This window comes from Gracilinanus agilis, chromosome 3, assembly GCF_016433145.1.
Source record: "Gracilinanus agilis isolate LMUSP501 chromosome 3, AgileGrace, whole genome shotgun sequence".
Taxonomy (NCBI): domain Eukaryota; kingdom Metazoa; phylum Chordata; class Mammalia; order Didelphimorphia; family Didelphidae; genus Gracilinanus; species Gracilinanus agilis.
In genome coordinates, this window is record NC_058132.1 from 582,532,451 (window position 1) to 582,550,026 (window position 17,576).

Genomic DNA, 17,576 nt, shown 5'->3' on the forward strand with positions numbered 1-17,576 from the left:
CCTCTGGATCTTCAGAAAACTCTCTGGCATCTTAGGAAAGAACATTAGTTACATCAGAAACTTACTGCTTTAGTACCATGCCTGTTTCCATTCCCTAACTTTTCTAATATACCTAACCTGGGACCTTTTCAAGTATTTGCAGACTCTGGTCACAGAGTCTTGAAAAGGCATATGTCTAGCCTTCTCTAGTCATAATCAGAGACTATTCTACACCAGTGAAATTATGGTTTTGCTTTAAAATTTATCTCCTATTATCCACAGGCTTCTGGCTGACCTCTTACACAATTATGAGATGGAAATAATTTACTGTAGTTTCTCATTGGTTTTAAGGAATGTCATTCAATCTCATGCAAACTCCAAGGTCTTGCTAGAATTATATTTTGAGAAGTGGGCCATGTGCCTTCTATTTCTGTAGTCATCTTTTCTGGAAGTCCAGCTCTAAATCTAGTAGCTTATGAGTATTTGAATAAATCAGGAAATGAAGCATGCTTATTCTTTCCTATTGCACTTGCATTGCTACTATGTTATTAATGTGAAATAATATATGCCATGTCTTATTTAACCATTTTGTCATATATTATTAATGATATCTTTACTATTATCATATATAATGAGAACTATCCTCATTTCTGTTAAATAGCTTAAATTATAGTTTAATCTATAAATGGAATCATTTTTAGAGAGTAAAGCTAGTTAAAATTTCTAAATAAATTGATAGTAATTATATTATGGGATAGGTTGATAGCTGTGTCACAAATAGTTCATTTGCTAAAGAGCAGGCTGATTAAATCCTTCAGGTTGTTGTCTACATAATTATCCACGTGATTCAAGCCAAAAAATAATTTTGTTTCAATTGTTCGAATATTTCAAAACGTAATGTCTCCAGGCATGATGCACAATTTCTTCAATTGTCCATCTAACTGAGTGTATAAAGATACTATGTTATTGAGATTTTGACTTGAATATGTGTATTGAAATTCTGACAATTTTACAATTCCATATGTCACTAAATATTTCTCTTCTAGGAACTGACAGTTTAAAACTTTGAATAACACAAAGTTTCATGAAGGCATATATAGGTGCAATTTTTGACATTTTATGTTGCATACCCATTTATAATTTTTAAAAGTGAAAAAATTACCACAGAAACTCAATAATGGAATTGCAAACAACCTGAAACTGAAGAAATGAGTATTGATGAAATCTTTGTCTGGAAAACAGTCTGAAAAAGAAAATAAAAGCAATGATTATATTGAGAAGTAATATATACTGAATATCATTCAATTCGCCATTCAAAGATAGGCTAAATTAAACTTTATTAAGAATTATGAGAGTTAAAATTTAAAAGGTATCATAAACATGGAACATCATGTAGATAAAAGTACTAATCATAGAATTAGAAAACTAGAAATCAGTGAATGGCTAGAACAAAACCCTCAGCTCCTAAATTAAATTAATCTTTTTATCTTTTTGGTTCCTTCTGAGTTTTACAAGCTATGATATATGTGAATAATGTGCAAGCAGTGACAGTTTGAAAAGTATTACTGAAACCCCCAAACATACAAAGGTGTCATGTCATAGTAGGTATTATGCTTGGTTTGGTGTAGAGAAATCTGATTTGGAATCTTGCCATTGACATTTACTAGCTGTGTGACCCTTAGTAACTCTGACCCGTAGTTTTGTCATTTGTAAAATAGAGATATGAAACATGTTTTACTGACCTTAAGTGATTCTTATGAAGTAATGTTTATTGACTTTGCCTTGGTCTGTGGCATGATATGTTGGTCTGTGCATAGCTTTTGCAATACTTTATCCTAGTTTTCCTAGAAGTTTTTGTCAAATAGTGAGCTCTTCTTTCAAAAACTTGGATCTTTGGATTTTTCAAACATTAATTTACTTTGGTCATTTACCATTGAGTGTTGAGTGTCTAATCTATTTCATTGGTTCACCACTCTATTTTTTAGCCAATACCTGATTGTTTGTATGATTGCCTTTATATTACAGTTTGAGATTCAGGACAGCTAAGCCACCTTTTTTCATATTTTTTTCATTAATTCACTTGATATTCTTGAACATTTGTTCTTCCAGATAAATTTTATTTGTTTTAGCTCTATGAAATTTTTTTTGATATTTGATTAATATGGCACTGAAAAGGTAAATTAACTTAGGTAGAACAGATGCTTTTCTTAGGACTGCCCATGAGGCAGTCAGTAAATTCTGATTTGTTACTTTAGCACATGTGGGTTACAGAACACCCAAGATGTGGGTTAAATGGAGATGTTTTCACCTTTGGTGATTAAATCTAAAGATGCACAGGGTAGATTTAATCTCGTTATCACACTTCCTTGATTTTTAGGATTTCCAATTTGGCATTTAATTGGTGGGCATTGAATTTGTTCTTTTTCCATTTTTTTAAATTACATGCCCAGTTAATTGATCTACTCCTGCTTTTTATTGATGTAAGCTTTTAAAGATATTAATTTCTTTCATAATAACTGTTTTGGTTATATACCATAAATTTTGATATGTTGTCTTCTCATCATTTTCTTTAATGAAATTGTTGATTGTTTCTACCATATGATTTTTGAAACATTCATTCTTTAGGATAAGATTAGCTAATTTCAAATTAATTTTTAGTCTTTCTCCTGTCCTTCATTGAGTATCATTTTTATCATATAATAGCCTGAAAAGGATACATTTAATATTTCTTCTTTTCTGCAATTGGATATAAGATTTTGATGCCCTATTATATGATCAGTTTTGTCAAGGTACCATATACTGCTGAGGAAAAGATGTATTCCTTTCTATCTCCCATTCTTTTCCTGCAGAGATCTATCATATCAAAATTTTCTAAAGTTCTATTTACCTCCTTAACATCTTTCTTGTTTATTTTTAGTTGGCTTTATTTAATTTTGAGAAGGGAAGGCTAAGGCCCTCCACTAGTAATGTTTTGCTATCTATTTCTACCCATAATTCATAAAACATTTCCTTTAGGGATATGGATGCCATATCATTTTGTACATGCATATTTAGTACTGATATTGTTTTGTTTTCTATGGTATATTTTATCATGATACATTTCCTTCCTTTGCTCTTTAATAAATCAGTTTTTACTTTTGTTTTCTCTGAGATCATGATTGCTAAGACTATTTTTTTTTTTGCTTTAGCTGAAGTTTAATACATTCTTCTCCAGGCCCTTACTTACTCTATGTCTGTCTCCCTGGTTTAAATGCATTTATTATAGGAAACATATAGTGGGATTCTGATAATCTATTGTGCAATCATTTTCCAATTTATTGGTGAGTTCATTCCACTCATATTCACTGTTTTGATTACTAATCATGTTTTTCCTTACAAATTATTTTCCTTCATTTTTTTCTTTCCTTTTAGACTTTCCCAAGTGGTAGATTTTTTTCCTTTTTCACAGATTTGTTTTCAATGACCAACTCCTCAAATTCACTCTCTTTTTAATCTGATCTCCCCCCCAAAAGTAGTTGAGACTTCCTGAGGTGGAGCCAAGATGGAGAAGTAAACCAGAGCTGCTCTGTTTCACTACTGTTTCACTAAAAATCCTCTCTGACCAAGATTAAAATATCACTACTGTGAGGGTGAAGGGAAGGTAGGTAGGAGGAAGGAGGAATGGGAGAAAGGAGAGAGGAAGGTACAGAAAGGGAAAGGAAGGTAGTTGTCCTCAGCCCCCACAGGGGGAAATTGACCAGAGCCCTTTGGGGCTCAAATGAAAGATTAGAGAGCAACTTAGGGTTTAGAATAGCTAGGTTTTATTTAAATTAGAAAAGGGAAGGTCTAGGGGAAACTAGGAGGTAGATAGAAGGGGGGAAAGGCACCAAGAGAGAGCTCTGCAGAGTTTAGGGTAGAGAGCTTCAGCCAGCCTCTGGGCTCAAGAGAGGTAAAAGGCACCAAAAACCTTCCTTCTTTACTTTCTCCAACACCTCCCACAAAGGAAGTGGGAAGTGTTGGGGGAAGTTGTAGGTCTCCCAGGGCTTAGAGTAATTCTAAATGGTACACTACAAAATGAATACAGGAGTAAAAGCATCAGCAAAGAGACAGAGTGAAACAACTTTTAAGAAAAGAAAAGCCAAAAAGATAGGCAGAGATCATCTGTAGCACTGGGGTGAGAGGAGAACAGAGCCAGCCATAGGCTTTGGCAAGGAAGGAAGACCAAGCCAAGTACAAGCCACACCCCAGCATCCCACATCTGCTGTCACAGGTTTAGAACCTAATACCAAGCAAATATTCAGATCCTGATATCCTGCCTGGGCAAAACCAACCCACGCCACTTGAAATTTTAAACCTATGAAGAAGTCTGGAGTCCCAATCCAGGACAGTCTGTGCTGAAGTAGACTTATCCATATGGGCCCAGAGCAAAGCCAGGATTTCCAGTCTGGGCTTGGGATAAGGATACAGTTTGGGGTAGCTGATAAATACTAAGTACTAAGTACTGATCTTTCTGCCTAGAGCTCAGGGCAGAGCTCTAGGACAGGGCAATCTAGAGTGTGCCTAATTGGATCAAGTACATAGTGAGACCAAAAACTTGAACCTAAACCTGGAACTAGAATTCCATCAGCCCTTGACCTGATCAAGTTTAGAGTGAGATCAAAGGCTTACACCCAAGCCTGAGGCAAGTCCTTAAGTCATCAGTATCTCAAGAGTCAATTGAATCATAGGGGAAGGGAGCTACCAGAACTTTCAGCCCTCAGACCCAGAAAATTAGCTGAGAATAACATCACCAAAGGACTGAAGTTTAAGAGGGTACCCAAACTTCCCAGAAAACAGAGTCTACCTATAATCAGATAGGAAAAATTAACAAACAACAAAAAAAGCACCTAACTCTAAAGAATTTTTATAGAGACAAAGAGCAAGGTACAGACAAAGAAGGGAACAGGGAAAGCTAGGGAAACAGATGAGATGTCCAAAAGAAAAATATGGATTTGACACAAATTCTGGAAGAGCTCAAAAAAGATTTCCAAAACAAATTAAAAGAGGCAGAAGAAAAGTGGGGAAGAGAAATGAAAGTGATGCAACCAGAAAGGAAATTGATGCAAGAAGAAATGGGCCATTTGAAAAAGGAGAACAAAAAACTGACCATGGAAAACCAGGTCTTAAAAATCAAAACTGACTATCTAGAAACTCATAAGAAATCAAGAAATAATAAAACAGAACAAAGGATCTAAAAAACAGAAAAAAAAACATGAAATAACTTATTAAAAAAATCAACTGACCTAGAAAAAAGATCTAGAAGAAACAATTTCATCATTATTGGACTACCTGAAGGTCATGATCAAGAAAAACCTTGGACATCATATTTCAAAAAATTGTCAAAGATGACTGCCCAGAGGTTCTGGTACAATTCAATCTCCTTTCTCTTATTCCCTCTACCCTCCTTCTTATCTCTATGGTAAGGTAGATTTCTATAGCTGACCAAGTATGGGTATTACTCCCATTTCAGGCTAATTCCAATGAGTGTAATTTCAAGCATAGCCATTCTATTTGACTTCTATGTACCTCTTAATTAAAAATTGCTTACCCCTTCTATCTTTCCTTTTGTATTCTCCTTTTGTATTCCTGTTTCCCATTCTCCCCTCTTTTTTTTGGATATCAGCCTATTTTGTTTAATTCCCTTCCATATATATATATATTAGAGTAATGAAATGCTATTAGAGTAATAGTGATAAATTTTTTAGATAATTTGCCATTTTGTATTATAATAGCATTATATATATATATATATAATATAACAATATTATATATATGATAATAGCTAAATCATTCATAGTTGATGATAGGACTTTATTTCTCTTGTTATGTACAAAGTTCTCCTGGTCCTGCTTACTTCACTTAGCATCACTTAATATAAGTTGTCCTAGGCTTTTTTGTGATTATGAATTACCATTTATTCTTTATAATTAGTATTTCTTAATACAATATATGTGTTTTTGTATGTGACAAAGGGATACCTAGATTAGATTTTTTTGTCCAAACCTAAGTAGACTTTCTATTGTGTAGTTCCAGTAATTTATCAAATAGAGAAAGAAATCTTTTGCATGGTAGCAGAAAGATGGTCATTTCTACATGACTATTAGTGGTTCAAGAAGCCAAGAGAGGATGATCACAGCTTAGTAGCATTGCAAATTTTAAAGATTTATAGAAAGGAAAACAATGATATTACCTCTGGATAGAGGAATATGAAGAATGGTAACATTCTGAACACGCCAAAGTTGAAAAGTAATGACAAATTACTGAAATAGTTAATCATTTTCACTTATAAGAGACAATAGTGAACATTTTGAGAAAAATATAATCACTTTTTTCAAAAAAAGAAAATATTCCAGACATTGGCAAACTTTAAAAAAGGATCTTTTCTTAAAAAGTACTTGTGAAACATTTAGTAAAAATGCCAAATTCCCTTTCCCCACTTAATTTACTGAGCTATACTTTAGAACTTTTATTTTTGACATGCAAAAACAAAGGAATTCTGCTTTGTGTGGAATAATAAATAATATTTATAGTTAATTTCAGATTATAGTTATAGCTACATAGCCATGAAATCTAGCAATCAGTATTTCTAAAATTAAAATTTCAGTATTTTCCACAAAAGAAACATATTTCAAACTTCTGTCACTACTGTTTTCTGTGTAAAATGCAGAACTTCTGAAGGATTTCTTTTAATTTAGGATAGAGTGCATTCACATTTATTTCCCATTAAATAATAATGTTACTTATTATGCCTCTTGTCACAGACAAAACACATCACTATTTTAAAAGGGATTTCCCCTTAAAGAAATTTTGTGTGTGTGTGTGAAAACGAATATTTTAATGATAATCTTTATAACAATTTCATAATTAACTTTTTTCCATTTTGATAGCATCCTCATCTTAATACTTTTCATTACATTACACTGAATCTTAGTTGAATAATTTTCCAATATGGACAACAGTTGTATTCAAATTCAACCATCCACTATAAGAGGTGCTTTTCATAATATGCTTAGCTTTATACAAGCATACAGGATCAAGCAGGTACTAAAACATTTAAATGGTCCAATTCACTTGGAGGAAAGGATCCGTGACTCATAATCTTTATGTTTAGAAATTGACTGCCCTTGAATGTTTTATGTATGTTTCATTTTTATTAGACTAACTTATGAGTAAGGAGTCCATCACTGATTTTATGTTATCATGAATCATGTACACTTATGCAATTATACAAATAATAATATATAATGGTAACAACATGCCAGTAGAACTTGGGGGTATGAACAAAAGCTGAAACATATTAGAAAAGGTAATAGCACTTAATGAATATCCATTATTCATTGATGGTCATTAAATTAATAGGTTAGCTAGGGATACTTGCCTCATTAGAACTGATCAAAGTACTAAAGTCATCCAAAGTTAAGGATGGCAAGGTAACAAGAGTTCTGTTCCATTTTGGGAACTGTTCTGTTCCAGACAATAGGGAAAATGTTTAAAATGGAAGCATATGGAAATATTAATGTTTCATGTGTACACTGTGGCATAGTTTTAGATTAGAAAAGAAAATTCAGATACATTTTGCATTTGATAGTCTCAGAACACTGGGCATCATGTTATAATACTGATAACAAAGAAGTCAAGAAATCAGATCTATTTCTTTGTTTCTAGACCAGACTTTTTTTTCAAAGATAAAACAGTGATTTCTTTCTGAAATCATCCTGTTCATCATTCCTTACAGCACAATAGTATTCCATTATGACAATAAGCCAGACATTCAACTATTCTGCAATTGGTCAGCATCCATTTAGCTTCCAATCCTTTACACCACAAAAAGAGCAGCTATAAATATTTTGATATAAGTAGGCCCTTTCTCCAATTTTTAAAAATATTTTGGGGATATAGACCTAGTAGTGATATTACTGGATAGTCCTTTGGACATAATTCCAAATTGCCCTCCAGAATGGCTGAATTCGTTCACAATCCCACCAACCATGCATGTTTCCCAATTTTGCCACATCCTCTTCAACATTTATGACTTTCTTTTACTGTCATATTGGTCAGTCTGATAAGTGTAAGGTGGTACTGAGAGTTGCTTTAATTTGCATTTATCTAATCAGGAGGTATTTAGAACATTTTTTTCATATGATTATTGATAGGTTTGATTTCTTCATCTAAAAATTGCTTATTCATAGCCTTTGACCATCTGTCGAATGGGGAATGAACTGTATTCTTATGAATTTGTTTTAATTATATATTTGAGAAATGAGAACTTTATAGAATAATTTTTTTTAAATTTCCCCTGTTTTTTTCTTTCCTTTCTAATTTTGGTTACATTGGTTTTATTCACACAAACCTTTTTTAATTTAATGCAGTCAAAATTATTAATTTTACATCTTTTAATGTTCTCTGTCTCTTGTTTTGTCATGTTATTCCTTTCTCCACAGATGTGACTGTTAAGCTATTCTTGTTCTCCTAATTCTCTTACAATATGACTCTTTGTACCTAAATTTTATACCCATTTTGACCTTATGTTGGTAGAAGGTGTGAGATATTGATCTATATCTAATTTTTGCCATACCATTTTCCAATTTTCCTAGCACTTTTTGTCCCAAAAGGGCAAAGGTTTATCAAACACTACATTGCTATTACCCATAATCTATTCCATTGATTCACCATTCTTTTTCTTAGCCAGTAGCAGATATTTTTGATTACTGTTTTATACTATAGTGTGAGATCTGTTATTACTAGGCCACCAGCCTTCACCTTTCTTTTTTCATAATTCCACTGATATTCTTTATCTTTTGTTCTTCCACATTAATTTTATTTTTTCTAATTCTATAAAATGTTTTGGTAGTTTGATATGGAAATGAATAAGTAAATAAATTTAAGTAGGATTGCCATTTTTATTATATTATCTCAGCCTACTCATGAGCAATTAATATTTTTCCAGTTGTTTAGATCTAAATTTATTTGTGTGAGGAGTGTTTTGTAATTGTGTTTATATAACTACTATGTTTTTCCTAACAAGATTCAAAAATATTTTATACTATCTACAATGATTTTATTTTATTTTTTATTTAAGTTTTTTTTCATGGTTACATGATTCATTTTCTATCCCTTCCATTTTCCCTCCCCCCTCTCAGAGATGACAAGTAATTCCACTGGATAATACATGTATTATCACTCAATACCTATTACCAAAAAGTATTCATTTTGGTAATGAAGTAATCTTTTTAAACCCAAAACCGCACTTTCTATATCCATATAAATGAGTGATAAATCAAATGTTTTTGATTAGGTTGAATGGGAGATTAGGCAGTTTGCTTTCTTCTGTGTGCAGTTTTACTTATAATTCTTCTCTGAACACATGATATAAACTCTCTGCATACCTTTCAAGTTTTTTTTCCCCAGGTGAGTTGCTTTACTCGGTCCCTTTGTTGGTTCTGTGGCTCCTGTATTCATTTTGAAGTGACTTGAGAGGATTCTCATAGTAGTTCCATCTTTCTCTACTGTTAAACTATCATTTTGGCTCTGCCTAGATTGCTTTCTTTAAGAAGATTTCATTCCCATCTATATTTTGTTCCACTGATGTTTACAATATACTCATCTGACACAAAGTGAATCTATCATCTTCCTGTCATGCAAAAAGAAAACCAAACTCATGCCATGGCTATGATATCCTAATGATGTATTCCTTTTGATCAATTCTAATAATAAGAATTAATTAATTAGCTAAAAAAATTCTCAAGTAAATCTTCCACTTTGTTTATTGCCAATAATCCTTTGCCAAATTGCAATCTTAAATAACAAACTACAATCTTCATTCCTAACCATTTGTTGCTGAATGAAGCTGGATAAAAATCAAACTATTGCCTGGCTTTGCTACAAATTATTTTACATAATCTTAACTAACTTCATTGTGGTTCATAACTCCCTCTACACTTCTTTAATTCACTAATTTACTTACCACAGACACTCTTCCAAATATGTTCTTCCCTCCTCAACACCATGTGTAAAATATCACATTTTCTGGTGATAGCCTTACCATCACAGAAGCCATTAACCAAGAGCTTCCTCTTCAGCCTTCAGCTCCTCACCTCACATCCCTCATATATTGTTCTCCACTCTTCCTTCACTACTTTTTCACATGAAATGTCTTTTCTCCATGCCACAGCAAACTCCTCAAAATGCATCCCTGAGTTTAATTCACCCCATTCTCTCCAATAGTTTGCCCTTCTATCATTCCCACATTGTCCCTAATCTCCAGTCTTCCCCATCTAGTCTCCATTTCTCATATTCCTAGAAATAAACCCATGTCTTCCTCATAAAAAAACAACAAAAAAAAATCATCTCTTCTCTGATCCAACCACACTGGTTGTATGTGGCCTTATATCCCTCATCACTTTTGTGGCTAAACTCCTTGAAAAAGCTGTCTCTGCTTGGTGCTTCCATTTTATCTCCTCTCACTTTCTGCTAAATACCCTGCAATCTGGTTTCCATCCTCATCGTTCAACCAAACAGCTCACTCCAGACTTACCAATGATCTCTTATTACCATGTTTGATGACCTTTATTCAGTTCCCATCATTCCTAACCTTTCTGTTGCCTTTGATACTATTGCTCATTCTTTTTTTTTCATGATAGTCTCTTCTCTAAAGGTTGTTGTGATACTGCTTCCTTCCTGGCTCCCCTCCTATCTTTCTGACTGCTCTTTCTCAGTCTCTTTTGATGGAACTTTCTCCAATTCATGCTCCCTAAATGCAGGATGTCTCCCAAAGATTTGTCTTGGGCGCTCTTTTGTTCTACTTCCCCATTATCTGGGTTGGTATTCTTATCAGCTGGCATGGAGTACAATCATCATCTCTCTGATGAAAACTCTAAGATCTATTTATCTGGCCCTAAACTCTCTCCTTACCTCTAGTTTCACATCACTAATTGCCCACTGGAAATCTTGAACTGGATATCTGGTCATCATTTCAAATGTATCCAAAACAATCTATTATCTTTTCTGCAAAATTCCTTTCTTTGAAATTCCCCCAATGACTATTAATGGTATTATCAATCTTCCAACAGGCCAAATTTGCAACCTCATTGACACCCTTTTGAGTCCTTACTCACACTTATCCTACCTACATAACCATTTTTCCCCCCAAAGTGCTGTTATTTCTACTTTAATAATACATCATGTATATGTCCTATTATCTTCATTCACACAGCTGTGGTTCTGGTTCATTCATTATACCTAGACTACTGCAATAGACTGCTCTTTACTTTTTCTTCCTCTCTCCCCACTCAATTCCATCCTCTACTAGGTTTCCAAAGTGATTATCCATCTTCCAACATAAAGCGTTTTTATTGACTGACCTCATTCCTGGAATGCTGCCCATTACCTTAATTTTCTGCCTTCTTTCAAGACTCAGCTGAAATCCCACCTTCTTCCAAAGGTCTTTGCTCTATTCCTCCCATAGTTAGTGCCCCCCCTCTGAGATCCTCTTCTATTTATATTCTATAAGTGTTGTATATACCTAACTGGTTGTAAGTTGTTTTTTTTTCTCTCCTCTCCAAACATTTCATTCTAAAATTTATTGCTTTTGATATTATCTTTATGGATTCATGTTATGGTTTTATATTTATAAGTAATTAATAGTATTTTCTTCAACTGATTTATATATCTTTATAAAAATAGAATTTAATAATTTATTTAAGTGTATAGTCTATCCTTTTAGTGAGCTTCCCTTCAATTTCACCTTATTTATATTCTTCACAGATGATACTCCATCTCCCATTGTTGTATCATTGCACTAGCTGTTACCTATATCTGAAATGCATCCCTCCTCCCTTTCACATTTTGCATTTACTATTTTCTTTCAAAGTTTGGGTCAAATATTGTCTTCTACATCTGGCTTTTACTAATACCTTGATTTCTAATTCTCTCATTAAATAAGCATTTTTAAATGTAATTATTTATTCTGTATACATTTTAAACATTCTTATATTATATGTTACCATATTTGATAGAACACAAGTTCCTTGAAAACAGAAACTTCTTTTTTGTCTTCATTTCCAAGCATGTAACATTATACCCATATGTAGCAGATGAATGAATGAATGAATGAATGAAGCATTTATTAAGTGTAAATAATGAAACATTTGTATTATACAAAACACTATGCTAAACTCTGGAAATACAAATAGAAAAGTAAGACACTCCCTGTTCTATAGGAACTCACGTTCTAATAGGAGAAAGAAAATGTATTTTTTGAGTAATTTTTTACTAATGTCCAAATCTTATAACTGGAGATGTTTGCCATTTTCTTTTCTAGATCATTTTACAGGTAAGAAAACTGAGGAAAATAGGGCCAAGTGGCTTGTTCTAAATGACATCACTAACAAGGGTGAGATTTAATAGGGAGAATGCTACTAGCTGCAAGTCAGATGGAAAAATTTCTTAGGGTTTAAGGTTGAATTTTCAAAACAGATATTAATGAATTCTGTAATGTCATTTCCACTGATAAAATGATATCAGTTCCTCATAGGCCAAATAAATATTCACTGATATTTCACTTGAAAGTAGTTTTAAGGATTAAGAGTTGGCCTTCTAGGTGGTTACCACATTTTTCCAGCTACTTTGGAATGATAGAGTTATAGACTAACTAGATTCCTTAGAGATATTATCCAATCAGTGGAAAATAAAATTTTGATGGATGGAGCCTAGATGATAGAGAATGTATTCAAACTTGTCTTACCTCTATCAAATTACTCTCTAAACAACATTGATATAATGCCTTAAAAACAAATTCTGGTGATCCAGAAGCCACAAAAGGATGGGGTAAAATAATCTTTGAGCTCAAAACAATTCACAAGACCAAGAAAAAAGAAGAGAAAAATTGTTGGAGGAAATAAAGTGAAAAATGGCACACTTCAATCTGCATTTAGATTCTATTAGTTTTCTCTTAGCAGTAGATAGTCTTTTTTCATCATGTGAATTTTGGAATTGTTCTTAATCTTTGCATTGTTGGTACTATTTATGTCATTTACAGTTGATCATCATATTTTATTTCTGTACCTGGGTACAATATTCTCCTTCTTATGTTCACTTCACTTTTCATTACTTCATATGAGACTCTCCAGGGGTTTTTTTGTTTGTTTATTTGTTTTTGTGATCATCATGTTCTTCATTTCCTATGGCACAATAATATTCTTTTACAATCATATACCACAACTTGTTTATCCTTTCCCCAACTGAATGGCATTCTTTCAGTTTCCAGTTCTTTGCCACAACAAAGTACTTCTATAGTTTTATACCAGTAGGTCCTTATCAAAACCCTATTGTTGATCTCTTTAGGACATAGACCTAATATTGCCAAAGGGTATGTATAGATTCATAGCGTGGTTCCAAATGACTCTCCAGAGTGGTTGGATAGCTCCAACAACATTGATTTAATGTCCCAATTTTTAATATCTCCTCTAACATTTATCATTATCCTCTTTTTTCAGTCTGAGAAGTGTGAGATATTACTTCAGTTGTTTTTAATTTGCATTTCTCTAATTAATAGTAATTTGGAGCATTTTTCATATTATTAAAGGTAGTTATAATTTATTCATCTAAAATATATTCTTTTAATGAAAACCAGCTTAGAGTATTTGTAAATTGCTCTTTTTAACATTTTAATTTATATTTAATTAATATTTTAGGTTCAAAATTTAAAAATAAATTACTCATATGATTCTCTTTTTACATTGGGAACATAACTAGTAACTTACAAATTTAAATGACAAATCCAATTTAGAAAATAAAAAAAAATGTTGTTCCATACCATTAGGATCAAAGCTCTGGCCCCTGACCAGATAACAATGATCCAGTAATGAGTTAGAACAGTAACCAGAAGAGATCCTGGCCAGGATGAATTTGCATACTTAAGATTCAATGGGTTATGGGTTGTTGTATATTTCTGCTAATTCTCTATTCTTACATGTTGATGATTATGGGATTCAAGAAATTACCTCAATTATAATTTGAAGTTTTTGTTTTAAGGAAATGTAATTAAAAAGAAAAGACTTGACAGACATTAAATAATTCTTTTTTTCAAAAATATCACCAAGGCTAAGAATGAACAAGTAGGAGCCTAGAAGAAAACACAGGAGAACGAAAAGGAAGGAATAGCTAAATCATTCACAATTGCTTATTGAACATTATTGCTGTTGCTATGTATAGTGATCTTCTGGTTCTGCCCACTCTATCTAATTTCTGATCATATTATCGTGTGGGAGAGTAAGAGGACCTCAAGCTCTATACCTAAAGCCTCACCAATTTCCAACTTATACCAGTTCAACAAGCAAAATGATTTATCCAAATTACAGCAAAATGGAAATAGGATAATTTATACATAGGAGAATATATACTGCCAGTAAATATAGAGCAAAGGAGTTTTCCAAATGAGATTAAGATAATTCACCTGAAGAAAGAGAACCCTAGATATTACCTGAGGGGAAACCTATGCAGTCTCTAGACTAGCATGCTGAGAATAGGGACATTTGGAAGACTTTCTATTCCTCTCATATTTTCCCAGAGTCTTTTCCTTCTACTTGAATTGGAGTGGGCCTCTTCCATCTTCCTTGTCAAAGCTTGAAGCCAAGAATGCCTCCAAGCAATTCATCACAATCAAAACTCAAAGCTTCATGAGTTCCCTCAGGCCTTGATCTCTTCTGGTTACTGTCCTAACTTGATACTAAATCTGTCCAGGGCCAAATTCCCTGGTGGTATTTTCTAGGTTTCCTTTTTACATCTCTGTACTCAATGCCTACTTTTATCAGATCAGAAATCTTGATATGATCTGCATATTGTGAAATTTACTTCTGCTAAATTAGTTGCCCTCAGATCAATCATTTGACTCCTGAGCTTTGAATATTCTGAGGCAATATTTTCCTCTTATTTTTTCTCTTTCAGTAATGTTTTGTTTTTTCTCCCATTTATATGTGAAAACTATTTTTGCCATTCATTCTGAGTTCCTAATTTTCTCCTTCCTTCCCTTCTCCCCTCTCTGAAATAATAAGCAATTAGATATTGGGTATATATGCACAATTATATAAAACATATTTATATATTTGTCAGTTGCATAAATCACACACAAAAAATGTAGAAAAGAAAGTGAAAATGATCTGTCTTGATCTGCATTGAATCTTTAATTTTTTTCTCTGAAGGTGGATGACATTTTTCAACATAATTTTTTCAATTCTATCTTTTGATTATTGTGTTGCTAAGAATAGCTAAATTATTCACAATTATTCATTTTAAATATTGCATTTGCTATGCATAATGGTCTTCTGGTTCTTCTCACTGCACTTTGCATCAGTTCATGTAGGACTTTCCAAGTTTTTCTGAAATCTTCCTGTTTATCATTTATTCTAGAACAATAGTATGACATTACAGTTATTAAGAGAGTTTTTATTAATTTCTACATTTTATATTTAAGAGGAAAAGGAGCAATAATATTTTCAGTAAGAGACCATTTAGAAGGGTATGGCTGAATGTGGTTTGTAAGTTGCAGACCCTTGGAAAGACCAAAGTCTCTGGCTCTCCTGGGGAGAGGGTGTGTTGCTAGCACTCTCTGATTAGAGACAGAGAAACAGAATAAGGCCTTAAAAGCCTTATTGATCATTGATAAATTGGCTAGACAGGTAGATAGTGGTTATATATTCAGATAGAAAGAGAAGTGAGAGTAAATGAGGGCTTTGGCCTAGCAGAAGATACTGTCCTCTGAGGCAGATAGATGTAGGGTTTTCTAGAAAAATTTAGTTAAGATTGGGATCTTGGGTATAGTTATAACCTATTATAAGATTACTTTCACTTTCCTCCTTCCTATTTCCTATCCGTATTTCCTAATAATAAACTAAGTGTTTTGTGCTTAATAAACTGTGCACTGGCTTTTGATCAAACTCCTACCCCCAAAATTTAACCTCTCACAGCCTGGCAAGCCAGGTAGGAGTTTGATTAATCTATCGATCTTTTGTTCTTTCCAATATTTGGAAAAGGATAGGAGTGTAACCATGGTGTTCAATATCATGGCATGGATAGTGAAGGAGATAGTACCTCATTACTTCAGAGAACTCCCAATACCTGGGACTTTCTCTGAGATTTTACATCTTATAGTTTTGGATGGTCTCTGGTTAATACCGCTTATGGGAGTATTTGTTCTGTCAGGATTGTTTCTAAGATACCAACTATATCAAGTATTTAATTTAATCCTTACTAAGAAAAGGAAACAACTGAAAGAGAGATTAATGGAGACTAAAGTTGCATATGTTGAGGATTGCATCTCTAAATTGACTAACACTATTGCCCACCAAACTGAAACTATCTCCAAAGTTGTAGATAGTATCTCTCAATTGACTAAAACTATAACCCAACAAAATGAAACTATCTCTAAAGTTGAAGATAGTATCTCTCAAATGACCAAACCTATAAAGCAGCAAAATGAAACTATTTCTAAAGTTGCTCAACTTGAAGATAGCATCTCCCAAATGGCTAAAACTATTATGCAACAAACTGAAACTATCTCTGAACAAAAAGAAATTATTGCTTAGTCTACTAAACCTACCTCTGCTACTGTTTCTAATTCTCCTACCAAAGCAGCTAAAATTAAAAACCAAAAGAAAGGAAATACAAACCCTAGCCTATTCCTTTTAAGAGAAGTACCAACTCTTAACACTAAGAAGAATGAGTTAGTAACTATTAGGCACCACAAACCATTTACCCCTCAGGATATGGAGGGATTAAAGTGCAGCATTCCTTCTTTTGAGGAGGAGCCCATAGTGGTCATAAAAAAGCTTGCAATTTGATCCAACCTGGATGGATTTTGAATATCTTCTGGATGAGTTACTAACTAAAAGGGAAAAGGATAAAATTATCAAGCTTACCACTGAGGAGGGTGAAGTTCACCAGCCTGCGAATGACCCTCATTGGGATGTTAATGTTGAAACAAACTATGCAAGACTGTGCCATGCTAGGGAGGCAATACTTAATGCAATCAGACAATGTTCAGATAGACCTGGTACCTGGACAAAGTTTGAAAAGCTTAAGCAAGAAATAGGAGAAAATCCTTCACAGTTCATGGACAAACTTATAGAACTGCGAGGAAGATACATAGACATTGACTTAACAAGAGAAAGAGACATTAGACAATTGAGAAGATGGTTTGTAACAAACTGTTGCAAAGTAGTCAAGGACTATTTTAAAACCATTTGCTCCAATTGGATGAAAATGGACTTTAATGAATTAAGGAGAGTGGCAGTTTATATTTATAATGGACATGAAATGAAAGATGCTGATGATAGTGATTTAGTGGATGCATTAAGAAAGGAGATAAAAGCACTAAAGGGAATAATTGAAAAAGGCAACACAAGTTTTGAGTTATCTATTGCTCTTTTGTGAGAATATATAACCCAAAGAGAATATACAAACCAGAGGCCATTGTGCTATTTGTGCAGAAAAAGTGGACATGATGATAAATTGGAGATGCTGGAATCAAATATTCAGCAATTTTAGAAATAATGGTGGGAACTTTAAGAATAACTATTCTAGAA